This window comes from Emydura macquarii, unplaced genomic scaffold (genome assembly GCF_026122565.2).
Source record: "Emydura macquarii macquarii isolate MOO-44397 ecotype Brisbane River unplaced genomic scaffold, CSIRO-AGI_Emac_v2 contig_1644, whole genome shotgun sequence".
Taxonomy (NCBI): domain Eukaryota; kingdom Metazoa; phylum Chordata; order Testudines; family Chelidae; genus Emydura; species Emydura macquarii.
Genome location: NW_027131781.1, coordinates 14,145,450 through 14,172,692, shown reverse-complemented (window position 1 = coordinate 14,172,692; position 27,243 = coordinate 14,145,450). Strand labels below are relative to the sequence as shown.

The 27,243-nt window shown below is 50.9% G+C and overlaps 1 long non-coding RNA gene across 1 annotated transcript in view; it reads right to left on the bottom strand.

Moving 5' to 3' along the window:
• Positions 1–17,037: 17,037 nt before the first annotated feature.
• LOC137158330 (uncharacterized) overlaps positions 17,038–27,243 on the bottom strand; it is a 68,091-nt gene continuing 57,885 nt past the window's right edge. Inside the window, exon 5 of the long non-coding RNA XR_010921373.1 lies at positions 17,038–17,811. This is a non-coding gene — a long non-coding RNA (uncharacterized lncRNA). The remainder of the gene's footprint in view (positions 17,812–27,243) is intronic.

The window sequence follows — 27,243 nt, the reverse complement described above, 5'->3', positions numbered from 1 at the left end:
GTGCACATCACAGCCATCAGCATCGCCAATAGTTTGGACTTCAGCAACTACAGTCTTTAAAACAAAAGCTACCCAACAGAGCCAGGCCCCGCTTCCCCGGGCCGTGGGAAGACAGGAAAGAGCTTTTATAAAGAAGCTCGAAGAAGGATTTTTTGGTGACGTTCCGGTGTCACTGCGAGTTGGTACCAGGCTGGCCTGGCAGGTCTTCATTAAATCAATATTCTTCTTGTACAGCCTTGTCACTCTGTTGTCTCCTTTCTGAAGGAGCAGGGGTGAATTCGGTGTCTCCAGGACACTGGACAAGGCCCCGAGCCGGCAGAGGGACATTTCGTGTGTGTGTGGGAGAAAGCCCTATAAACCAGTTTGCTGTTTCAGCACCCTGGACAGGAAGGGAAGAACCTTCTTCCTTTCCCCGGGGTTAGGCGGGGATCCGCTCCCCACGTCCCCTCGCTTTGCACCACACAGTGAGGGGGAAGAGCGGGGCTCGGATGGACTCATCTTCTACCCCGCTCCGGGGTATCACCCCCGCCCCGCGAGGGAAACGTGTCTTCCCAGCCGCGCGGTGAAGACGCTTGCGGCTGGTGGAGATTCAATGCAAAGATGCCGCCCGGGGTCTGTGCAGGGGCTGGTGCCGCTGCCCGGGAAAGGGGCGGGGGGGGCAGGTGTATCACACCCTCCTGTCGCCCCTCCAGACTTGTGTTCCTCAGCCGCAGAGAAGACAAAGAATCCCGGCCTCTGCGGGGATCTGCGGCCCCCGGGGCTGACGGTTCGGCGCAGTTGGTGTGGGTTTGGGACGGGAGTCTGGCGGGGCCCCGATATTGCCCCGTCCCCAGGACCCGTGGGCGGAGGGAGCTGGTGTCCAGGAGGGCAGAGAACACGTGGAGCAGCACGGAAACCGGAAGGCAAAGGCTGGAGCTTGGCCAGGCCGAGCTAAGTGTCTGGCAGCATTTCCCCGCACCCAGCCACGGGCCCGCGAGAGTCCGGCAAGGGAAAGAGCTGGTGGTACCCAGAGCTGGGGGGAGGCGGTGCTGTGGGGGCTGCCCGGGCAGCAAGGGGCAGGGGTCTGAGCTGAAGCGCCTAGCACCGCTCTCCTGGGGAGGTGTTTGTCCTTAGAAACACGCAGTTCGGACCATCAATTGTTTGTCTCTGTTCACTTCTCATACCTCGTAGCCTGGTCCTGAGCTCTCAGATACAGACTGACCTCCTTCCTCCCTTTCGTTCTTTCTTGTCTGTCTGTCTGTCTTTTTTCTGTCTTTCTTTCTTAACTCCTTGCAGTTTATCCTGCAACTCTCCTGCCCTGCTGTTTTCTTCTAGGTTACAAATGCTAAAACCTACCCTCGCCTTGCGTGCGGAGATCCTAGCCCTTCAACTACAAGCACACCCCAGCCCAGCGCGGTTGGCAGCCCATCCGCTTCCATCACACGCCTCCATTTTTTCTCTCTACCTACGGGGACTTGTAGAAGAGACAAAAACGTCCCAGCCTTGCAAATGACACGAGCAGCTGTTTTAATGGGCTATTTGGGAGACTCTCTGTCTTTGTCTTCATTACTTTCCCCCGCTACAAAACTCTCTGCTGATGAGCAAATCAAAATATTGTGTGTTGGCGAGGGGGGGAAGGGAAGAAAAGGCGCTTGTATTCGGCTCGGCTGAATGGCAGAGGCACGATGTGCTGTGTATCCCGGAGGAGGGGATCGCAAAGCGTATCCGCTCCTCACCTCCTCCATTTAGCAGACGAAGATAGGTAGCGGTTTTTTCCCTTTCAGCACGGCCAGGTACTCAGGCAGATGGCATAGGGAGGGGAATCATGTTCTGCCTTTACAACAGGTGGGAGGAACCTGATCTCTGGCCATTTAGCGCGGCGTAGTCTAGAGCAAGCTAAACCCACAGACTTTGAGAGAGAGAGACGTTATGTTTTCCAGCATTTTCAGTGGTCTGGAAGTCAAATACCTGTCTAGCATAAAGATTTGCAGAGACACGATTTTTTTTACTAGAGCCCTAAGGGAAGGAAGGAAGGAAGGAAGGAAAGAAAGAAAGAAAAAGAAAAAGAAACTTTTTAATTACATCTCAATCAGACTATATATTTCTGCGTCCCATTTGAGCCGGATCTGGTTGAGAAATAGTTACTAGTGCTGCGGCAATCTTCCTACCTGCCCTTTAGTCTGTAAGCTAAGGCAGGAACAAAACGTCAGTGTTTTACTGCCAAAGCATTTCGCTAGCCAATAGCTCCGGCAAGTTCCGACGGGTTATCTCCCTAAGACCTTTTTCGTTAAAATCCTAGGAGAGGCTTTTCGGACCAGATGTCCTTAGCAATGGCTCGAGAGATGTACTTCGGCGATTTCTGCAAGAGCACTTTCATTTTGCAGTTTCATGCAGTTAGATGGCCAGTGTGTATGGAAATAGGATGTCTGCAGGCATGCTATTTACTGGTAATAAAGGCAAACATCTTAAAACGCAGGTAGTAGGCAGTCAGTCCGAAGGAATTTTTCTCTATAAAAATCCGCCCACGCGTTATTTTAAGGGTGCATTTATAAATATTCTATAAAGGGTTAACAGGTTATTAGTAGATATTTTAATAAATGGTTAACAGCTTGCTGGAGAGTCCACTCGATCGGTTTAAACCCTCTATAACACAGTCCGTCTACCAAGCTGCATATAACCATCTGTAACACGTCTGTAACCTGCTCCTAACGTCTATTACTAGTGCATTCATGTAATTTGATCAGCTATTTGTAGATGTCCCCTTACTGTACCGTGGTACTAACCCCCAATATTCTACATAATGATGCGATTATATTTTATCAATCAGAGCTGGATTTTTTGGAAAGCCGGGTTGCTGCAGATAATCCAGAACAAACTGTTGTTCTATATCTTTTAGAGGGGAAAAAATCCCTGATTCATGTGAACTCTCAGCCATGGCAAAGTAGTAATATCCTGGGTCTGGGGAAATTGAAGCATCTTGGGAAGGGTCTGAGACGCTGTGAATTTGAATCTTCAAAGATATCCTGCTTTTCTTTCTCATCACTCTCTACTGTGTCCTGTCCCGAGCCGCCTACTAGAGAACTGTGTAATCACTGTGTCTTTATTGTTAACCTGATAAGAAAGTTTAGTGGGCGACAGGAACACTCTGCTGGGTTACAAAGACAAAGCGACCTGCTTTAGCAGACACCTTAGTGAAGACGGAGCTAAACAACCCTTACATCAATCTTTCATTTCAGTTAATAAAGAGTATTGCTTTATTAATCCTGCCGCGATGGTTTATCTGAACCTCACAATATTAGAAGGAAAACGCTTCAGATGGGAACTGGTGGTGGGAACGATGGAAAATCGATAGCACCGGATTGTGGGATCAGAATGGAACCAAAATCCCAAATAAACAGCTCTTTGAAAGAGACCGGGCACCAGCTTAATGAACCGAGTCTCCTGCCTATGAGTATACACCCCCTTCCCCGCCGCCTTCCCCCTACACCCTTCTTTGTCATATTTTACTAACAATTGTTTGAGAACTTTAAAATGTAGGTCCCCCTCCCAAATCCAGGGATGTTTTCCCTGTAGGTACTGGTCCCTGTCCTGATTTCATTGCCCCTGAATCAGTCAAATGCGGAAATCAATGGGAGTTTTGCATGAGGAAGGCGAGCAGTATTTGCCTTCTTGTGTGTCTGGAGGAAGGCTGCGCCTGTGCACACGTGTGTGTCTTTGCCGTGTGTTGTGTGTCTAACTCTCTACCCGTGTGTTACTGTGGACCTGTCTTCAGGTCGATGTGTCTAGATCCGTTTTGCTGCCTGTCTGGTATTTACCGAATTTTCTCGCAAGATTGAATTAAAAAAAAATCTTATTCCCATAAACCTGCATATCACTGAACGTTTTCATACTAAAACTCTGCATTGTTCTTTACTGAATGCTTCACCTGGAGGTTTAACCTAACATTTTGTCTGTTAAAAATACAGAAGCCCTAGCTATTACCCAGTTTGCTGTTCTGAAGGCTTTCTGGTCTTACGAAAATTATATTTCAAGTACATTTTAAAATGCACGTTTCTAATTTCCAGTTGTATATTGATTTGCTTAGAAGGAGGTAGTAGTATTAATAATAATAATAATAATAATTAATTAATTAATTAATCTATTCACTCTTTCTGGAAAGTATTTTCAGTAGGAAGAATTCATTATGGAAGTTGGTTGGTGGATTTCAGACACCTGGATAAAATATGTGAAAGGATATGGACAAAGCGATGGTTGGTTTTTTAAAATTTGCTTTTAAAAACAAATACATTGCCTATGGAATCCTCTCTTTTCTGGCATACACAGAAGGGCTTGTACAATCCTATTTATTAGTGGCAGACAAGACAGCTTGTATTTTCAGAGGAAATATGACACCAAACCTAAATGTATTTCTAAAGGAAAGCTGCAAAAGTCTAGGGAAAAGAAATGCAAGTGTAAATATATTTTCTGTATATTTACCGTATATTGTTTACACCTAATGTACTATATCTCCTGCTCACCTTACTCATGAGAGTAGATCCACTGATTACGTGAGTGTGTGTGTGTGTGTGTGTGTGTATATATATATATATACCGATATATATATACACCGTCCATAATATTCTATATATAATAACATAATATTGCAGCAGTCTTGCCATTTACATGGAGTGTGTAGTTGTCAATTGCAAATCCATCCTCATCAAAGTATAAAGTCCCCGATGTATAGTGACTGTCCCGCCAACCTCTACATCCGATGGTGCCTGGTTTAGAACGCCTGCTGTTCTGGCTGGATGGTACACTTTCACCCCACGGGACTCGTGTTAAAGCCCACTCTTTCGTGCAGAAAGCGATAGAAGTTGGGCATTAAAGGCTTCCTCTCTTTTTCAAAACAAAAGCCTCGGTGATTCAGAAACAGAAGCTGAGGCTGAAGGGGGCAGCCGAATTACGACTAGCGAGCGAGGCTGCCCAGTGTAACTGGGTCCGGTTAGCAGGACTGGCCCACTTGGTGTGGGGAGCCGTCGCTGCGAAGTTTTCAGTGCCACCAGCTAAAACGGCGGGTGAGTGTACTCGGCGTGTGTGTGCACGCACACGTGCTTCCGCAAGCCGGCGAGCAGGGACAGGTAGACGGGTGTGTAGGAAGGGACGCAGACGGGCAGGCAGTGAAAAGAGGAAGATCTTTTTGTTTGAGACCTTGTTCCATGCGGCGGCTGCTTTTCTCACATTCCGATAAATCCCCAGCGACTCCCGAACTCTGCCCTTGATCGCCCTCCCATCACAGCGGTGAAAGAAGTCACTTAAACGAAGAAAAGCGGGTTTATTTTACAACAAGCGTCTAGCAGTGTGTGTGTGTGTGTGTACACGAAGACCGGCTGCTTTTTTATATCTAACACGGGAATATTGTGGATTGGTTCGGAGGGACGTTGAGAAAAGGGCCGATTTCCCAGCACAATGAGCGCTAAGTACCGTCTAAATGGGGGCTAGTGTTTATTCATGAGCAGGTACTTCGGAGCGGGCTATTAAAATAGCCTGTGTACTCTGCCTGCGAAGGTACTTAAGCCCGAGCAGGTGCAGCGGCGAGGGAGCACAAAGAATGCAGCCGTGTAGAAGGGAGAGTGTTAATGGGAGGTTAGCGCCGGGAACACACATCTACATCAGCTCTTTGTTCTTCAGGAGAGGCCAATTCCACTTAACTGGAGGTCTTACACCAGCAAAGCGGGCCTGTTAATTGGGAAGAAATTCGAAACGCCCCACTCCCAATCTGCACCTATTCACAACGCTGCGGGGAAAGACCCGATTGGGCACCGGCGTTAAAGACTCTTGTCTGCGTTTTAGAGGAGAACTGGGATTGGGGAAGTTGACTCAAAACAAAACAAAACGCGGAGAAAGAAGAGTAGAGTAGATTTCCAGTGGGATGAGATGGATTTTCAGTGGGCTTTTGTCTCCGGACCCTTTAAAGAACTTTCTCTTGCCGCCCCCGGCCCGGTGTTCCGTTGTGGATGTGTGTGTGTGTGTCGGGAGGGGTCCCCCATTTAAGTAACATTTGAGGGGAATCCTCGAACCGCCCCAGCCCACTGCACTGGCATCCTCAGAGGAAAGAGTTCGTGCTATAAGGACTTGAGGAAAGGGACGCTTTCCCCTCCAGGTAGAAGTGTGTTTTCTCAGCTAGCTCCCCGCCTACTTGCGGGTTCCTCTGCACCGTGTCGTGCGGGCACCCGTCATTTCGCGGCTGCCGCGCTTGTGCCGCGATGAGGCAGTGTTTGTGTGTCTGTGCACAGGCTGTGAGGAGGGTTGGTGCCCTGGGATGGAGTGCTCTTGGGGTAGAACGCCTGGGTGTGTTTGTGTACTACTGACCGGGCGCTCGGGTTGTGTGTACAGCCTGGCAACGCGTGTGTACCTCCTGCCCGCCAACCCGGACTGAACGCTGCCCGGCGGGCTTCCAAGAAGAGTTTTCCCTCAATTGTTACTCGTGCCTCTGAACCAGACGGTGACTTTTAAACCCTCGGCAATGCTCTTTTCCTATCCGATTAGCAGGGCTGCTCGTCCTCCTGCTCCACACTGCCGCTTTCCCACCTTTCAATCCCTTTGACCTCCATGTCTGCGGTTATTGTCACCCCCAGAAGAGCCTGAACTCGGGGGTTTATAGGCGGACAAGCGAGATTACCAGTCGTGGAGAATGCTTCTCTCGGATAATTCACCGGCAAGGAGTTGTCAATTAGAAGCTTTCTCCCCCGTGATTGACATCAGAGCCACGGTTTTCAATGGCCTATCAAGCTAAATCTTTAGCTGTGCAATTAATGCACATTATGGCTTATTACTGAAAGACGCAGCACTTCAATCAATAACACAAATAAGGGTGAGAATGAAAGGAAACCCCCCGTTACGTTTCCCGAGGGCAGCTAGGTTCCTCCCAGAGCGCCCTGCCTGGGGAGAGCTACATCGACCCGTCAAAGGAAAAACAGGGCCACGCTCGGGGTCATGCTGGGTCAGAGCAATGGTGCATCTAGCCCAGTGTCCCGTCTTCCCACCGTGGCCAATGGCAGGTGCTTCAGAGGGAATGAACAGGACAATCCTCCAGTGAGCCACGCCCTGTCCTCCACTCCCAGCTCCTGGCCCGCTTTAAAAACCAGTGCCTGGCTAGCGGGTCTTTTGGAAGGCGCAGACCTCAGGGTGCTGTTGAATGCGGTGGCCTGGAGGTGTGGGGAGGGGCGAGTGGCTCAGTGAGAGGCGCCGGGCAATGAGCCCGCGTGCTCATGGCTCCTTAGGGAGGATTTAATCCTCTGCAGAGCCAGCTGCACGTGCGCGTGTGGCTGGACGATGATTTGAGCCGGTTTCTCCAGCCTGGCATTTCCCAGCCCGGGGCTCTCGCCTTCCCTGCTTGGCGCAGGACCTGCCGGCTAGGCTTCGGCGGTAATGTCATTCCAGTCACGTTTGCCGCCAACTAAGCTAGGAAAGGAAGGGATTCTCTTCTTTTGGTGCGGAGAGATGTATATACATACAGAGGGAAATAGGAGAGCGGAGCAGGACATTGCAGGCGCCGCTTGCAGCCTCCTGTAGCAATGGCTGGGGTTTGTGTTTTGCATTAACACATGCTGCACTGCGCACACGGGCAAGCCCCTCCCCCCTCCTCCGAATCTGCCTCTATGTTAATAGCATGCAAATCACCTCATTTGCATGTTTATCTCTGTCAGTGGGAAAGAGAAGCGGGCTAGGTAATATATTTCCCAACGTGGCACAGAAAGGCCCCCTCCCCCCCTCCCACTGTAAACGATGGTGAAGGAGGCAGGGCTGCAACGGCTGGAGGTGGGGGAGGAGGACAGAGCTGCATTGTGCATCTTCTGATTCGGCAGCCCCTCCTGAGCATCCCTTTGCCTGGCACGGCAGCAGGCACCTGCTACAAAATGGCTGCCTTGGAGGGGAAAGGGCTCTGCTCGCCCCTGTACAGGATGCGGTGAGGGGAGCATCAGGCAGCTGAAGGAGATGGGGGAAGCGTGCATCTCCCCACAGCAAGGGAGCATCCCATAGCCGAGCCTCTGCCTTCATCTTCTTAAGAGAAATCCCTGCTCTGACTGGAAGGAGCTGGTGGGTGCAGCTCCCTCCCACTCAAACCCAGCACGGGATTTTGTATTAAAGCAGCCAATCAGGATTTCCACCCCCCCAATCCTTGCCAGAGAAGGGATGAGTCCATGAGCAGGATGATTTGTGGTTTCTACTGGAGTCAGGAAAACCCTGGTTCTTCCTCCAAAGGAGCTCAGAGCTCTCCCATCCCCGCCCACCATTGTGCATGGGGGAGAGAGGGTAGCGCTGAGAACGGAGGAATTCGTGACCAGTGTGGGTCTTGTCCATTCTTTTATCCTTTTGCATCGTGGTCTCAATGTAGCATCAATAGTTTATTTTAGAAATAGGTTATTTTAACTGTTGGGCGACTCGAGCCTCTGTATTTTGATTATTGTTTTAAATGCATGTGTGCTAAGGAAATAAATACACTTGGCAATCTTCTAGCTCCTTTCTCCTGCGATGTTACCATGGAAAAGACCTGCGATCCCATAAATAAAATGACAGAGAAGTCGTTAACATCCCTGCATAAATAGGGCAGAAGTTTGGGAAAGCTTCTACCGGCGATGTTTGTTTTTAAACAGCAAAATAGATGTTGAACTTTTAGAAGGAAAGCCTTCGAAAATAGCCCAGTCACTTTGATCATTCAATACGTAAAAGGGTGTTTGAGGGGAAAGTAAAGAGCTCAGAAATGCCATGGATTTTGTTTTTCAGAATGAGGGTTTTATAAGCATAAATAACTGGGGAGGGGGGGAAGAGATTTCAAATGCTCTTTGCTGTGTTTAAGAAGCATGAACATTACATTGCCTTTCTGGTGAGATTTCAATCCTTAGTCACAGCTCAGAGTACAACAAAAGACGACTGCCGTTGGAATTTATAGAACACAACAGAAATGCATATGGGAATTACCGCGGCACAGATCTAGCTATCTATCCATGGGAAGGGCTAATCAGCTCCGTGGGTTCTAAACGGCATCTTGTCTAATCGATCGGGATGAGCCACTATCCTGAATCCCTGTCCCTCCAGTCCAGTGACCAGTCCGGATAGAAATGAACATGCTAAAGGACTTTTCAGGTGGAGAGGGGGAATATCCCAGGTTTTGGGACCTGGAGGATGGCTGCCTTGCTTACCTACCTGTGCCCCGCTAATTCATCGCTTTGGGAAATATGTTCTATTCCATAGCCTTTAGTTCAAAAGGAACGTTGTTAATAAGCTAAAATCTCCGTTAAAGACGAACGTGCCGACACGTGCCAAACTCCAGAAGTGTGGGAATACCGTACAGGATAATCCACACACCAGAAATGTGGGAATACCGTACAGGATAATCCACACACCAGAAGTGTGGGAATACCGTACAGGATAATCCACACACCAGAAGTGTGGGAATACCGTACAGGATAATCCACACACCAGAAATGTGGGAATACCGTACAGGATAATCCATACACCAGAAGTGTGGGAATACCGTACAGGATAATCCACACACCAGAAGTGTGGGAATACCGTACAGGATAATCCACACACCAGAAGTGTGGGAATACCGTACAGGATAATCCATACACCAGAAATGTGGGAATACCGTACAGGATAATCCATACACCAGAAGTGTGGGAATACCGTACAGGATAATCCACACACCAGAAGTGTGGGAATACCGTACAGGATAATCCACACACCAGAAGTGTGGGAATACCGTACAGGATAATCCCTACACCAGAAATGTGGCAAATCTGCATTTAGAAATCCCCAGAAATGTGGCTAGATGGCACGGAATAATCCACTCCAGAAATATGGGACTACTATATATACAACCGCCCAGAAATGTGGGACTATTATACAAGATAATCCCCCGAAATATGAATTTACTGTGCAGATGAATTCGCCCTGTACATTTCGCTATTACTCTATTTTTATCGCAGAAAGGTGGGTATATATGAAATATGGGAACACTGTTATATAATCCCACTAGAAATGTGGGCAAATTGTACAATATAATCCCGCAGATATGTGACTGTACTGTCCAGTACAATGCCTCCCATGAAATGTATCTATACCTTATGTATATTCCACCTAAAAAGGGGGCATATACTGTACACATAATGCCTTCGGAAATATGCAGATATCCGTTTAATCCTCCTAGAACTGGAGTTAAACTTGTATTAACAACATCCTGCACACCCAAATATTTCTAGGAAGACGGCCAGCGGCCATCTATACACCCCTGATGAGTGACTATGGTCATGTAAAGCTGTATCTCCTCTGGAAATGTGGCTGTAACCTCCTTCCATAGGTGTGGGTATATCTCCGGAAGGGTGAAATTACCCCACTTTTCTTACATTGTAAGGTTTGCTGTCACCGAATGCATGAAAATTACAACTTTTTCTTTTGCTAAAAGTTTAAATAAATATACCCATTTTAAAACAGATTACGATCGGTTTTTATTCCCAATCTGAAGTCATTTTGGAGTCTGTAATTCTCTTGAAGCCAGTAATTCAAATCTTGCCACTTCCCCAGGGTCTCTCTCCTCTTCCTCTGCTCCACAGAGTTCTTTTTTTCTTTATCTGCTAACATCTGGTCCTATTTACTGGTTCAACTTCATTTGCAGGGTTTTCGTGTCTTCCTTTACTGTTCTCTATTTGATGGCTGGGGCTCTGAGGAAGGACGATACACTTGCCTGGCCCTTTCCTTGAAGCTTCTCTATTTTGTTAAACTCCTAGAATATCAGGGAGGTGAATGGGAAACTCCAGCTGTATTGATCATTCTATAGGCTTTTCACGGATCAGGTTGTTTTAATGCTGACCAGCCATCATTTGTGCCAGCCAATCAAATGCCACCTCTCCTAAAACCCACCTTAGATTGTTTTTGCATTGAAGTGGCTCACGGGGATTTTAAAAACAAATACACGATATGAAGGAAGGGAACTAGAGACAAAATAGAAATCCAGAACCCAGGAATAAGGTTCGCGAGCTGTTGCAGAGGTAACCAGGCATTACAAAAGGCTGAGATCCAGTCTAATAGCTTTAGCCACCCACCAGCACCCCACCTTGTCTGTTAGCCCGGCCTGTTTGCTATTTCCTATGATATAAAGTGAGAATTAGTCGGTTTGGTATGCACCTGTTCTGTCCCCCATTCCATGTACCTTCCCGCCCCCGCCACCAAATCCATTTTAGTAGCAAATATTCTCCTCTCGACAGATAAACTCTTGGTTAGTGCAGACGAGTCTCTGCAAATCTGTGAGGCAGGGTTCGTCCATTGTACCCTAATAGCTGGAAAAGTGTCAGCTCTCGCTCTGTTTCAGTGTGTTGGTGTGAGCGTGTGTCTGGGTCTATGGAAGGGCAGTTGTGAGCCTGCATTTGTCTGGGAAGGTGTCCCTGAGGGAACGTGTTTGTGTCTATCTGTTTATGTATTCCCCGCACAGTTAATAGGGCCAGCCCATAATGCAGGGCGATCTTTATGTCAGCCCTGCCTTGCTGTGCCACCCAAGCCCCAACATCACCAACGCCACTGCCAGGTCCCGGTTTACTCTCCACTGGTCACTAGCCCGCTGATCTCACGTGCATCTCCCACAAGCACCAATGCAGAGCGAGCCAGGCCCAGGCGTTTCTTCTTGGCAGCAGGAAGGGCGGGGGAGGGAGGGAAGATATAAATATCGGGCTGATCAAGGGCCCCCCTCTGCTCCCCAGTTTTTGCAGGTGACAGTCACATGGCTACCGCGCACCCCTCACTGCGCTAGGCACAGCCGAGCTCCTGGTGCCCTGAGCCCCCTTTAGGTCAGAACTTCTGTCCGAGGCTGGTACCCGCTAAGCCAGCAGCGGACACCGCAACACCTTGCACGGAATCTCAGCAGCCCTGGCCTGTCAACGCCCTCCAGGACCGGGAGCAGCCCCTCTCACTTCAGTGGGACTGGCCGGAGGGAAGGGAGGGGGAGAGGGCGGGGAAAAGAGCTGCAGCCCAGCCGGGGGGTGGCCAAAAAGAGAAATCCTGCCTTTAGCTTCCAGTATTCGGCCTTGTGTCGGTCTGTTTAGGGTGTGCTGCGCGTGGTGTGCGGGGCAATGGTTTCATTGCAAGGATCTCGCCACGTTCAGCGTGCAAACCGTTTGCATTGCATGCACATCGGTGTAACATCCCGCCAGCTGTCTACCCTCAATCGCCACCTTCTCTCGCTCTGTCACCATGTCTGTCTGTCTGTCCATCCGGCCAAACAATTCTGTGCACATGTTTAAACTAACCAAGCAACCTCGGGCTGCAGAGACGCCGGTTTCATTCCCGATCACAGAAAATGCAAGTGCGCCTGGAAAGCAAGTGCGGCGCAGCGACCCCCCCCCCTCCACTCCGGCCCCCGCTGTCCGTCCTCGTTCGGGGTTCGGGGGGGGGGGGTCCCTGCTCCGCTGCAGTTGAAAGTTCAGCTCCGCTTATTTCGCGTCTCTGACTTTGACAAGGGTCTCCAAACCCAGCCGCTTGTCTGCGGTGGAGAAGGGGGACACCCAGAACCGCCTCAAATCGCCTCATTCCGGCTCCCCTTCCCCCCTCCGGTTTGTGTCGCCCAGCTGTGCCATGCCGGGGTCTGGCTAAGCAAAGGTGCTTTAGAAAATGTCACTCGCTAACCCGTCCGCCCCGGGGGAGGGGGCAACGGCGCTTGCCCAAGGCAGCGGGCGCGTCGTGGCTGCGCTCCGCTCCTTCCGACCGGCCCCGGGCTGTGCCGAAAGCAGCTACACGCTCCCGTTAGCCTCGCGCTGGCTGCGGGAATCTGTCCCAAGTCCAGTTCTGCTAGCCGCGGCTGGGCACCTCCTAACCAGGCGGCGTCGGATGGGGAGGCAGAAAGAGCCCAAAGGCTGTGTTTACTTTAACAGCTCGCAGGGGCAGAGAGCCAGCGAGCCCCCAGCGCGCTGAGACCCTAGATTCGCCTGCCACGTGGGCTTAGGAGTGCGCCCTCCGAATTGCAGCTCACCACAACCAGCCCCAGGGCGCCAGAGGCTCCCTAGCGTGTGTCCTGCCTGCTCGCTCCCTTCCCCCTCCAAGCAGGCAGACGACCTGGCGAGCTGCCCCCGGACCCATCAGCCTTGGCGTGGTGACACCAGCCTCTTGTAAGGTTACTGGGCTGAGCCCGCGGGGTGAGAACGTCTGTGGGGCAGCGGCCATGGGGGCACAAAGACACTTCATTATTAGCGCATCAGCTCGCGAGCCCGGCTCCGTCAGTTTGTCCCCGGGTCAAAGTGTGACACTGCCCCACAGAGCAACCGCCAGTGACTTTTGATTTATGCAAAATGGGTGGCTTGCCTGCAGCTACGGGGGGAGAGGGGGAAACCCGGCCCCCCTCCCCCCGAAATAGCCCCTGAGAGAGTCAAATGCAGACCTGTCCTCGCCGCTCAGAAAGTGTGGCAGCAACAAAAAGCCAAGGAAATGCAAAGTTCTTCTTACCTGGGTGCAGTCCCGGGTCTGCCTCGGCCCCGGAGAGAAGAGCGGCTGAAGCTGTCGTGTGTATTCTCGCCTCCTGCTAGCACAGTGTCTTAGAGACTTTAGCAGCAAGTTGGCGTTAGGTGCTTTGGAAGCGGAACTTGGAGAGCAAGCCCCTGAGTTGCCGTGGGAAGGGCCCCTGTGTCATGCACTGGGGACTCGAGCCATTGCAGCTGGGAGTGGGGGAGAGACGCGCACTAGCAGGGCAATACATATATGTAGAAAGAAGGGTAATTTGAGTGCTTATACCAAGAACCAGGGTTGTTAAGTTTGCAGTCAGGCTGCTGAAGGGTGCCAAGTACAGAAGGGAGGGCGGGCGGGGGGATAAAGAGCAATTGTCAGAGGCGAACAAAAGGCGGGGATGGAAAGGAGCGGAGGATCCCATGGCAAAGCCCGTCAGCGTGGACTTGAACTTGGAGTTGGGACTTTGTCTGAGACCCCGGGGAAGCGCTGTGAGCCTGAGACGCTCCCTGGGACCCGGGCACCTTGGGGCTGCTCTGTCTGCCTGGGCGGGGGATGGGAGGGGAGGGGAGGGGAGGGGGTGCCACGCTGGCTCACATCCCTGTAGCAGCGTGTAAACGCCACAGCAACGAGAAACACGCACCCCAAAGTCAGGTGCGGGGCACACTATCCCTTCCCCCCAAAACAGCTTCTATGGGGGGGGGGGGCCCGCCACCCACCCCGGGCCATTTCCACCCCGCCCTCCATCCCCGCTGATTCAGGGTCTCTGTCTGAGGTGCAACGTGGGGCTGAGCTCTGCTCTGCGCAGCGAGACCTATTGCCTCTTTCCAAGGCGCCACCCCTGGGGTGGGGGTGGGGTGCCCTGGAAACCCCTGCCACCCCCCCTCAGCTTGTTTGCCTGTTGGGGGGTGCCGCCTTTTGAACCTGGGCAGCAGAGCTTGTGTGGAGGTTTGTCCCCTGAGTACCAGGGCCCAGAATTGAGCCCTGAGGTTTGCTAAGGCAGCTAGGCACATGAGTGGCCTCCACGGGGCGAGGGGAAGGAAGCGGGTGGGGGGGGCTAAGGCCAGACGGGACTTGGTGCTGGGGCGGAGCTGAGGCCTGGAAGAAGCTGCCGGGGGCTGAGCCGGCCTCTGGTTCTCACAGTCTGCGCCCCCGGCTGGATTCTCTTCACGTCCCAGTCTGTCCCCCCAGTGCCGCTATTCAGCACTTAATTGAACGTTAATGGCAGCTGCGGATGAGGTCATTGGAGCCGGCTTTTCTCACACATTTTTCATGCAAATCCGCTAAACTCTAAACAAATTTGAATGAAACCCTCTTTGTGCTGGGCCTGTATGGCCGCGCCGCGTGTTTTTCCAGGGGCCAGGCCGCCTGGCTCAACACAGCGCGGCAAACTTTATTTGGGGGGCCGCAGAATGCAGCCGCGGGTTGTTGCGTCTCATCTTTTTTTCCCCCAGGAGAAAAGGAGTGTCTGGCGCGGGCTGGAAACCGCACCCGAGGCGGAGCCGCACAAAGGGGGGGGGGGGAACTGGGCCGCTTTGGCTATAAATAGCGGGACAGGCTTGAATGCGCTGCGCTGGGACGCGCTAGACTCCTTGCGAGGAAACCGGGCACTGAACAGGAAACACTCTTTGCAACAGCGGCGGTGTGTGTGTGTGTGTGTGTGTGTGTGTGTGGGCGGGCAGGCTCGGGGTTGTTGGGCAGGGTTTGCTTTGTTGTGTCGTTTGATGCACCATAGTCTAACGTGCCCCAGGGAAAAGCCAGCCAGGCCTCCTCCGCAAACCTTCAGCGCAGAAGCAGAAATATTAGCTAATAAATAAAGCCAACGCGGGCCAGATATTGCCCCCCCCCCCCCCCCGGCCACCCTGGCCGGCTCCACACTCATCTGCAGGCCTGCAATCTTGGAGACTATGTGCCACATCGGGCACTGGCTTTCCCGGCCCCCTGGCCTGCCCCCCCCACCCCGCCCTTGGGGGGACACACCGGCTCCCTGCTGACCCTGGCGCGCGCATTGAAACCCCCTTGGGGACCTGCTCCTGCAGCCACGCCTTTGATGGGGGTTTTGCCCCGGCATCCCTAGGCCCAGCAGGCCTGGGGCAGGGGGCGCGGCCCTGCTGTGGTTGGAGGCCGCCCGCCACAGCCCTGCCCGGGGACGCGGGCCCTAGTGGGAGCTGGCAGCGGGCACTGGGAGGTGAGGGCCGTTCCTCACGTTGCCAGGGCACGGGAGCAGGGGGACGCCGGAGCAGGGGGACGCCGGCGGTGAGAGGCTCCGTTCTGCCGAGCTTGGTTTTTCCATCCCCCCAGCGCTGGCCCCAGCAGCCGCTCCCCCGCCCCCCGTTGCACGTTGCGCGGGGCTGTCAGATTGGGGGTACGAAAGCGAATCCCAGACAAACTGACCCGGTGACACCTCTGGGCTGCTCCGGCCGGCCTGGGGAAAGGCCCGGTAAAGAGCAAGCCAAATCCAGCCGTGGGTCAGGTACAAAGGCGGGGGAGTCCCGCCCTTAGCCGGACCCCCTTGAACAGCTCCAGTGGGGCCGCATCATCTCCCTGAGCGCTGGCGGGGGGGCTCTGCACGGCTCGATCTCTAGGGCCTTGCAACCTAGGCTTTCGGTGTGGGGCAGTCACTGAAGGCAGATGGGGGGCAGGGTAGCAAGCCCGAAACCTCCCTCCTCCACACTTGGCTTGTTCTTTCGCTTTAACAGCCGAATTGAGCTTGTCCGGCCCCCAACCCCGGCTCGCCCCGGTGCATGTCTGCGGGGCACACCCTGGCGAAGGCCAGGCCGGATCCCCGAGTTGTTAACAAACACAGAGGAAGCTCGTTCGCTAGCGATCGACTGCTTTTTGTAAACGGGGATGGGGGAGGGAAAGCAGCCCCCTGGACGCAGGTCATCAGCCCCTCTTCCTCCCCACTGATCCCCTTCCAGGTACGGTTAGAGAAACACCGCGGAGGTGCCGGGCAATAGGTTGATGGGGTATAATCGCACGCCTGGTTTCCAGGCTTGGCGCTTTCGGCTGGCCCCAGCACAACAGAGATCAGCAGCTCTTCACAGACATCGCCCCCTCTCTCCCTGCCATCCTGGAACTTGGCCTGGCTGGGCTCTGCTCCCCTTTCATGTGCTGGCGGGTTACAAGGCGGGTTCTGGGCCCCGTGGTTTGGTTTAGGGCTTTATCTGGGAAATCAATCACCTCCCACCCGATGAAGAGACCCTCCAGGAGAAAGCCGCCTAGGTAGGCAGCAGGGCCGCCCGTCATTTTGAAGAGGTATGCATTATAGTCTTTGCTGGGGACTGTTCGCACTGGCTTTAACAGCTACGTCCCAGCCCACGGGCACGGGTTCAGCCCACCAAAGATCACTGCGCAGCGAGGGCTTTGCTCGGTTCTTGGGGCCAGAGTCACTTTCCTGTCTGGAATCGTGCAGAGCATCGGGGGGCGCTCTCGGCTCTTCGTCCGTGCACTGCGCGTCTGTGGCTAGATTTATTTGGGCCGCGGGGGGGGGAGCCCCAGTTATATTCATCCCATTGCTAGATTGACGAAAAGACACGAATCGTTTTGACCACTCAATTGTTTATTTTAACCATTGCTGTGTTTAAATAAGGGGGGGGGACGCGTCTGTTAGGAGAATAGCGACATCTGAAATGAACATCAGCCGGGATCGAGCCCGCCATGGGGCAGGTCTGTTTGCGCTGAAGACTAAATATCTAGTCCAACCAAACGCACACACCAGGCGGGCAGGCGCCCCCCAGCCCCTAGCGAGGATCCAGCGCTGCAGGTGCCTACACGGACTGCCCCGTTTATTTGTGAGGACAGGGGGTCCTGCCACTCGGGACAAACTTTGAAAACGATACAGAAGGTACCAGCGTCCCGGGCATTAACGTGCAGCACGGTGCCGTTCTCAGGCTAACAACGCAAAATACATCAGCCCGAACTGGTCCACATTGAGGCCCGGGGTGTGTTTTCTCAGCACCCCACAAACACCCACTAGCTCTTCCCAGTCGAGGCATTTACTTTCCGGTCTCTCTCCCTCGCTGGCGAAGCAGGGCCGGTGTAACCGGAGCGCGGGGAGGATTTTGACACGTCCTTGCGCGAGGCAGAGCAGCGACGCTGGGCACACAGTGGGCACCAGGGATGCAGTGTGCAATTTACACAAAAGCACAGTTTCCTCCTGCGCCGCACACCTCACCCACTTCAACTGTAATCCTGACACCGCGCGAGGGCCCGTGGCCAAAGCAGTCTCCGGTAAAGCCGGCTGGTAACTCGATTGCTGCGGAGCGCTGGGTGGAGGAAAATGTCCCCAGCCGTTTTCCTCTGTGGTGAAGTTTAAAGGGACCGACGCCGTCTAAGATCTTGCCGTTCTCCAGGCACAGGAATCTACAAAAAAGCAAACAACCCCCCCAGTCATTAGTCTCCACACCGATACAATAATCACACCTCGACTCACACCGGAAACCAAGTAACGCGCTGAGCCTGGAACAGCTCACGCCATGGATGGAGCCCAACGCCGGAGCGCAGGGGATGTTTCAACGACCCACGCCCCTAGTCCAAGGAACCCCTTTTACAACCAGCACACCCACGCTCCAGCAATGCTTGGCATGGCCAGAGTTTAAACTTTCAGCCCAGGTCAGCTGCTTCGTGCCTTTTGCTTTAGCGATAATCCCGCTGTGACTGACACGGCTCCTGTGCTATGGACATACTGGGATTCCCTCGCTCGCTATGGTGATCTCTTTCTCCCTTTTAGCACTTTCCTGGTAAATCTCCCCACCTCTCTGTGTGAGGAGCTGAGATCTGAGATCAGAGGTCCTGCTTGTGGCCAGTCAGTGGGAGGGGTCACTGTATGTCCTTCCTCCCAAGGCTTTGGGGCATGGGATTACTCTGCATGTCAGAGCCTCTAAAGAAACAGCCTTCTGATGTTTTAATCTGCATGTTAACTTTCCCTGGTCTCAAAGCCCTTGTCTGTGGCAGGCCCTTCTGTAGAAATGATATAGAACTATTTAGGCTGGATCAAAAGCCTTCATGGGCAGGAAAAGGGTAATTGGGTCTATTTTTTTCCTGTTCTGTCTTATTCTTTTCAGTACTTCTGTTCCCTTGTTTTCTCCTCGGTTGTTGTTATTTTCCTCCAGTGACAAGCCCCTATTTACTGGGTGCAAATCCAGGCCTTTTCCTTTGTTGCCCATTTCTCTTGTTAGGCCACATCCACTGTTGATGGTTGTAAACTCTAGGTTAGGAGAAGAGCTGGGTCACTAATTCATAAAGAACCATCATTAGTTTCATCTCATTTATTCACCAGGTCCCAATTTCCTAAAACATGTTCCTTATTCAGAATTACTCACAAACTCATTTTCCTGAATAATTCTTGCTATGTGTCTCTTTTGTGAATTGCCTCAGCCAATTCAATGTTTGATTGGACACCTAGTTCACGTGGTTACATTTTTGTTCCTTAATTAGATGAGTGAGTGTAACTGTTGGAATCATGTGAATACCCAACCCTTATGAATCCAAAGTCTGATTTCCAGGGACCTTCACTTAAAAATCTTTTCTCCAGGAATATCCCTCCTCCTAAACTCCTTTGCTAACCTATTCCTTAAGAACCCTATCGAAAGCCCACTGAAGTCAATGGACAGATTCCCCTTCAGTGTAATGGGCTTTGCATCAGGCCCCTGAAACAAAGAGGCAAGGGATAAATTTGGCTCTAGGTGAAGTCATTCTAAATTCAAACCTGAAGGCCTCCCTATTGGTGGAAAGTCTTCTTCATTGGCTTAGCTCTGCTCAGAGGTAGGTAGAGTGGTCATAAAACAGGTGTGAGCAATGCAGTGTAATGTGTAACCCAGACCCATCTGGCATGCAGACCCCCTTGAAGTCGCTGGGGAATACCCGCTTACTTTAATCTGCATTGGGCCCACTGTCTCTCACTATCAAGTGGTCCAAATAGGGGTTTGATTTTAAGCCTATTAAATCAATGGGAGCCTTTCTACTGACTACAAAGAACTATGGATGAGATCCTAGGTGTTCAGTTCAGCTGGTGTCCCCTGATCACCTTCCCTGATGCTCCCATGTTTGTGGGCATGTTTTCATACTGATTTAAGTTTGGATTGTGCTCCATTTCCCATCGAGTTACTTGCCTGGCATGCACCAGGTTGGAGCCCCTGTTCTGGCTCTTCCGGAACCTTCTTCTGAGGTTCTGGCTGCACTTCTCCCCACACCTGCTATTGTATGCACACCCTGTCCATGGCCCCATAAACTCACGGGACCTCCTCCTAGCATTAGCCAAGGTGACCCTTTACAAGACTAGGGAGAGGACGTTGGCTGAGGAGATGCTCTGCGACTGCGGGGCCTATTTCCGTTCCTCTGTCTGATCACGCATCTGGGCAGCGTTCCTCTGGGCCGTGTCCGCTGACTCCTTAGACACCTTTGAGGAGCAGTGGATGCTGTCTGGGGTTCTCTGCTCAGTGGCCCCTTCAGGTCCCCTCCGTTTAACTCTTTGACCTTCATGCCTGTTCCTGTTTTCTCATTTGTTGTCCTCCAAATTCAGTTGAGTCCTGGGCTCAGTAACTCCTCCCCTTAGGCTGGGGGAGGGGCTTTTAGCCATGGCTGGGCACAAGCCCGCTCACGTCCCGGTACCCAATAGGCTAGTTACTTGAAGCTCTTCCTAAGCAGAGAGAGCAGCTTCATTTACTGTCTCACCTGTTTAAAATGTCATGCTTGCAGCGCACCCAGGGCAGCTGGGGATTTGCACTGAAACTGAATAACTGACTAAAGAGGTCACTTTCAAAAGAAAAAGGGGAGGTGACGTCTGCACCTTAGTGGCCCGCCAAGAAGAATCCTCTAGGCAGGCTAGCTTGAAGATTGCACTCTCCGTCCCGGGGGGAGGCACCTCTCTGTTCCCCCTGCCATCGAAACAGGAGTGAGCAAACACAGGACTGCACTCTTGCCTCTCCGCACTGGCAGTCTGACTCAGGCTGCTGCAGCCTGAGGAGGGGCTCATATATTGTGCAAACAGAGGAGGCACTAACTGGTCGGAGATACAAGCCCACTCCTGAAAGCAGCAATGCCATCTGCTGCTATCCGCCAGCCCGAGAAGTTTGCATCTTTGTGCAGCTAATAAATATGTCGGTGGGTTGGTGGGGTGGCTGGACAGACTCCTCTGATTTCAAAACCTATCTCTTCCAAGGGGCTTTCAAAAAGCCAAGATCTATTGCAAAACCTGTCCCTGCACATTGCTCAGTGCCATGTGCCTTTGTCTGTCTGTATAAAGAAAACACACGGGAAAGAAACTCCATGATATATTTCCTGCACAGACTGGGAAGCCTCACTAACCAGTGTGGGGAAACACAAAAGCTCACTAGGGACCTGATCCCAAGCCAGTAAGAGTTTCCACTTGCTTCAGTGGGCCTTGGATCAGGCCCTAGGTGGGATTGAAAAATAGCTTTGTTTTTTCCCTCCCTTTTTTAAAATTGGGTATAAATAATTGCAATTAATGTTCCACTCGCTGCCTGAGCCTGTAGGAAAGAGCCAGGGAGCTTCTCCCTTTACTTTCCATTGTTGCTATAAAGTCAGCTGAATGCTCTGCTAAGGTTTGTGGTTCTTTAAAAAAGCACTTTCTCCATGGATGAGGCCCCTGCAGAAGCAGCACTGCTGGTAACATGGTTGTGGGCGGTGGGGGGGAGAACAGGGACACAAAACCAATAGCAAATAAAATGTAGGGCTTACCTGCCTAATCAGATTCTTTTCCTTTGCCAATTTCCTATTCATGCCCTTTGGAAGGACGGACTCTGCCCCTCCCCCTCGCCTCACCCCATCGACCATTTCATAGACTCATAGGGAGAAACTTTCTGGACAATTTAATCTCGCCGGGGTGTTACTTAGCAAAACCCTTTTCACTGTCAATTTTTTCCCCCTCCTCCCCCTTCCTCTTATTTTCCTTCCAGCCTCGATTGAATTTTGAAAGCCCCTGATATCTTTCTTTTTGTACAGACACATGCTGCTTATGCAAATAAGAATCTTTCATACTGGCTCCCTGGCTCAAGACCTCCAACTTGAATGTGACCAAAAGCTGTGTTCTCCCCTGCTAACTCCTTAGCACAATTACACCTCCATTCTGCTCCAGGGGCCTGGGGAGGGAGAAACCATTTTAAACTAATAACACGTGCTGTTTGCCTTGGATAATTACAAGGGAGCTTCAGCTTCTAAGAGCTATGAAATATTCCATTCAATGGGGGTGAGAAGGGAGGCTGGGAGTGTTATGCCTACACAGCTTGTTTCATCTTCTGCACTAGAGACGTGTGTGTGTGTGATTTATACACACTCACATATATAAAGACGTTCCCTGGCTTGCTCACTTGTCCTGTGTTCATGCATCTAAGCAATCATTTACATTTTAGAAGAAGGAACTTTTCTGTACTTTGGGCTGGTTGAGCCAGAGAAATGCAGCTACATTTTCTTCTCTCAAATTACAGTTTCCTGCAAATATCAAGATAATAAGAACATCAGTGATCTGAAATCAAGTCAAATGGGAGCAGAGTCTCTCGCTCTCTCACGCACACCCAGCAAGAGGAAGAAACCCAGGGAACAGAGTCTAGAAATGTTGGGGCGGAAGGACCCAGCAAGGGACCCAGACTGTGAACACCAAGTGATCCAGCCTGTCTGACTGGGCCTCTTGTTTGAATAGCCGTCCTGCAGTCATTGTTCCTCTCCCTGCCTTGTCTCCTGGGGAAGTTTATGCAGAGGGGTTTTGCAGAGGCGAGGAGGAGGAGGGGAGCTTTCACCAAAGGCACCCAGGAATGTGTCAAAAGAGGGATAGAAAAAAGCAGCAGAAGAAGGGAGACAGAGAGTGGGAACGTCAAGGACCCCTGACTAATGAATAGCAAGTTTGCCCTTGAACCTCACTGGGCTTTGCCATTCCCAGGCTCCAAACAAGGGCTGAGGCATGCCTGAGCCCAGCTGCAGGGGGACTGGGCTATGGTTCATCTCAGACACTTTGACAGGCCAGGCCTTTTCCCTGCATAGCTCAGACTTGCCTAACTGCTCCCCTGGCAACAGTTCAGTGCAGGAACCTAGGCTGAGGCCCTGTTTGCTGCATACAGAAGCAAAGAGGAGGAGGGGAGCTGGCTTGCAGAAATTAGCTGGAGACTGCGTTAACCCATCACCTGCTGGGCACCCTTCATCATCAACCAAAGCATCCTCCCTCTCACTAGGAGAGTGTGTTTATTTCCACCACATGAGGCTTAGTGGCTGAACTTTATTGGAATGGTGGCTGCGTTTTATTGGAATCAGGGCTGCCAGTTCATTAGGGTACTATGAAAGGACGGAGCTGGGCCAGATGATGCTCGGAGACCACGGCATTAACCTAGACCTGGAAGGAGAAGGATTGCCCCTGCCCCTTAATGGCTTGGTGCTAGCTGAAGGCTCATTATGTATCTGGGTGTCGAGTGGATGAGTCTAAAGTTGAATTTCCTCATACAGTTGCAGCCAGAGTTTTACAAAGCAGCTAGTGGCCACTCTCCCCTTAACTATGGATGTATGGACTGCAGCAATAGTAGATGCCACCACATGATGCTCCAACAGCCGGACCACTTAAGTCAAAATGGCACATGGCAACCTGAGTCTGGTCAGCTGGGCAGGCCACCCCTTCATATTAGAGACAGGAGCAGCTCAGGATTGCTTCCTGCTGTGCAGATGAGATGCAGCCCTCAGATATCTGGCCAAGCTCTGGCTTGGACAAAGTTTGCGTGCCTGTCCCTGTCTTACCCTAATTCAGATGCACAGCAGTTACTCGGCTGCGGCATCTGCCATGTGGCACTGAAGGAGGGAATGCTTTCACCCATGTAAAGGAAGAGTCAATCTGGCTAAGAGACATTTTGACTTGCCAAGGCCATAAATTCAGGAAATGAGAGAAGGACCTAGATCAAAGAAAGGGAAAGTGGGAGTTTCGGCCTTAGGGATCCTAACTAAAGCTCAATGCATTGGTGGCGAGAGCAGGCATTGCAAACAGTGGCAAATGTCCAAAGACTCTAAAATAGAACCTCAATGACCACCCTAGTAATGATCCCATTTAGGCCACTGGTAAGTCAATGGGCGGGGGGGGAAAGGCTCGATAATGTCCTGTATTTTATAGAATGTCTTTCCTACCCAGCTCCAGAGAGAAGAGCTTTGCAGAGTTAGTTACAGAGACTGATACAGGCAGAAAGGGAGAAGCACCGTGTGGGGAGGAGAAAAGGGGAAGAGAATGCTGAAAATGGAAAATTATGCAAATAAGCATCAAGCAGCATAGTTCCAGCAAGTGGGATGGGAGGAGACAGCAAGGGGGTGGGGGAGGGATAGGAAAAGGCAGTGATGGAAAGGTGAGCGTGGGCGTGTGTCACAGAGAGGAGGGATGCAAGGCGGCCTAGCACAATGGGATTGCAGTCTCAGCTGCGGCCTCTAGCACTACTCTGATATAAACAGCAAAGGAACAGGAAGGGTTTAAGATGAGAGGATTCAAACTTTAGCATCCAGGTGAATTAGATCCCTGGCTTCTCCCCTCAGTGACTCTCATTACTGCTTCTTCAGTTTTGTTAGGCAGGATCTCCCTTTCCTGCATCCACGTGAAGTTCTCCAGCTTTGCAGGCCTGCTTAGCGTTTCCTAAATAACCCCATTGCTAGAGCCGTGTTTGCCTCTGGCTACCAAAGGATGCGCCCTTTCCTCCCTGCTTAGCTCCTGCCCCAGTTGCTCCATTTTAGAAAGAATTGCAAGACACTGCTATTTGTCCAGGGTTTTTGTTAACTGCTATAGAATCTGCAGCAGCCAGCGTGTTGACAATGTTTCCTCCAGTTCAGTGGTGTATTTGAAAAGAAGGATGGTCTTGGGGGTAAGATGCTGGAGTGGGATTCAGGAGATGCATGTCATTTGTGTGGTCTCTGTGCCTGAGTCTCATTTCTGTGAAATGGGGACAATAGCACTTTCCTGCTTCACAGGGAACTCAGATGCTGTGGTGATACGGGTCAGACAAACAGGCATGTTTTTGGTTTTAATCAATGAAAAATGGACTCTCATGCTGTGGAGAAGGAGGGGGCCTTATAATAAATATCTGTAATAACAACTAGTCTCCTGAATGGTCTCTAAGTCCCTTCAGTATGAATGGTATATTGGCCTCCCTCTAGTCCATCAGTGCGGCTTCGGTCCACAGCCGTTTTACCTTGGGCTTGCCCCTCAAACTGAGCAGAATCAGCACTTGACTACCAGAGCAAAACTCAGGGTGCTGCAGGAAAGGGCAGTGGTGGTCCTGCTGAGGCAGGGCTGACCTGATGCCCGAGTACAGTGGGGGACGCTATGCTGGCTTTTGGCTATGGATCGTGAAGTCACTTGTGGTGATTCAGAGGGTGTTAATCCCAGTGCCCTGGCCACATTCCAGTTTGGAAGATTACTTTCTCCCTACTTAAACTCCACCCTGTCCTTTCAACTGCAGGAGCCCGTTCTCACTTCTCCTTCTGAAAAGCTGCTCTGTTAGGCTGCTGGTGGAGAATGGCTGCTGCTACCACGTCAGAGCTGGCTGCATTTCAGCACTGGGTGAGTCATCCCTGCACACCGAAATGTGTTGAACCCTGTATCCCTACACAGGCAGAGTTATTTTCCAAGAGGTTTTGAATACATCTTGTATAGGCTCTTCATATCTTTGCCTCTCCCTTCATAATCTTGGATAGACCTTAGCTGGACCTGCAGAGGATCTAATTTCCTGCTCTTTGCTTCTGCTGTGATCCTGGTGCCTTCATGATGACTTCTTCATCCCCTGAAAATATTGCATCAGTTCCTGACCTGTGGACTCTACTCACCTTTTGAAACTGAGCTAACCATTTCATTGATTTAGGCATTGCCTTTCCCCGCCATCTCTGAAAATCTTCCTCCCTTAATCATCTCTAGGAAGACAGCCACCAATTTCTTCCTTATGTATCAATAATACACATTGTTTATCTTCCTTGCTCATTCACCTTTCCTTTTCAGATCCCTTCTCTGTCTGATGGATTGGACCTCATATATAACTATCTATGCCCTGGAACCTTACTGGAGAGACATTTGTTCATCTCTGGATGTTTCCCATTTTCCCTCTCTATCCTCTCACTCAGTTGTTTTAACCAACTTGATTTCACCCAACCTTCTCTGCATTCTTCAAGAATACCCTTGACTGAAATGCAGCATCTTTATTTCATCTTTATTGGAAGTCATCCAAGTCCCAAGAACAAACATTATTCTGGTTGCCATCCCTGAGCAACTCCCCCGTTTTGGTGCTTTTGGTGAACATGTGTTCTTGGCACTCTTCAAGCTTAAGCGGCAAAGTCACCTTTCTAGCTCCCTCTTCCGTATGTCATGTCAAGAAACCATCTTCTACCAGGTCGCCAAACGGATCATTCACTTAATCCCTTCCCCTCTGTTTTCCTATCTTTACAATAGCCCAGGAAGGTGATAAAAAGCTTTCAATAAAGTTAGATTCTCATAGTCATTGCTTCACATGCTCATTCTGAGCGGGCAGGGCACAGTAAACAACCATCTACACACTGACTTTTAGTGATAATTTCAAACCATGAGCCTCTGTCTCTCCATTAACTCCACCAGTCTCCTTCCTCAGGTCAGGAGGACAATAAAATCCGTGGCACTGATGTAATGACTTTGATCAGAGGAGTTTAAGGCACTTTACAAAGGGCAGGTGTATTGTATACTTGGAGAAACTGCTACAAGGGATTTACCCAAGGTCACAGAGTGGGGCAAATGGGCCCAGTGCTAGTCACCTTAACAGAGTTGCAGCCACTTATATTGGGGCTAAATTTGGCCTGGTGAATCAGTGGAAGGGGTGAGACTAGAGCCTCTAACTCCTAGTCCCCTGCTCTAACCATGAGGATTTACTGACTTCCTCTTCATTTTAACTGGCCACACTAACTCCTGCTACATGCCCTGAAATTAATAGGAACAACCTGGAGGGAGAAGCTTTCATTTTTCTGTTGCAGCTCAAACTTTAATACTTTCTCTAGGAGCTCACATCAGTTTTAATAGATTCCTAAGAACAGACAATGACCTCCCCTATCTTCAAACCCCCCCCCCAATGTTCATACACAGATTCAGACATCCATACAAATGCATGAACACACACACTGATGTGTAATTATAGAGGCAAATACACTTACATGACCGGGCACATACAGGCAGATACACATGCACAAATACGCACATGGCTATGTCTGCATTCTCATGGCTGGATCTGGGACTACATAGGGTCTCCAAAGAAACAGGTCATTGTTCCCTGCTGCATTTTGTGGCGCAGTTCCTTCAGAACACGTAACATGGCTAGATCAGCCTTACTTGTAGATGACTAGTAGAGTTTAATGTTTTGCCAGGCACTTGCTAGGGTTCAAGGATATTCACAAATCTTTGCTCCAGACTTGGCTCAGGCAATCTAAATGAGGGAGGGATAGAAGCTTGGTTTAGCAATTTGGCTGACCTGGCAGCTAAAGAGCAGGTAGCATTTCATAGAAGAGGGATCACCAACAAATTTGAAAAGATTTGGTTGAACTTTTTAGTAACCGTTGATTCACTCTTCGTGGATGTAAATAGAGATGTTACTCTCCGCTCCGCTCTTTGCCCCCTTTCCTTCCTTCCCTTCACTGTTCTTTACTTTTTTGTTCTTTTGTCTTTTTTCTGTTCTCCCCTTTTGTTAACAAAAAATAATATCAATTATGATCATATTTAGACGCTCTTTATATATACAGAACATGCAACCTGGCAGCTGCACTGAATCTAGAACGTTTGTCCAGTATTTCAGAGAGACTAGGAGAAAACGT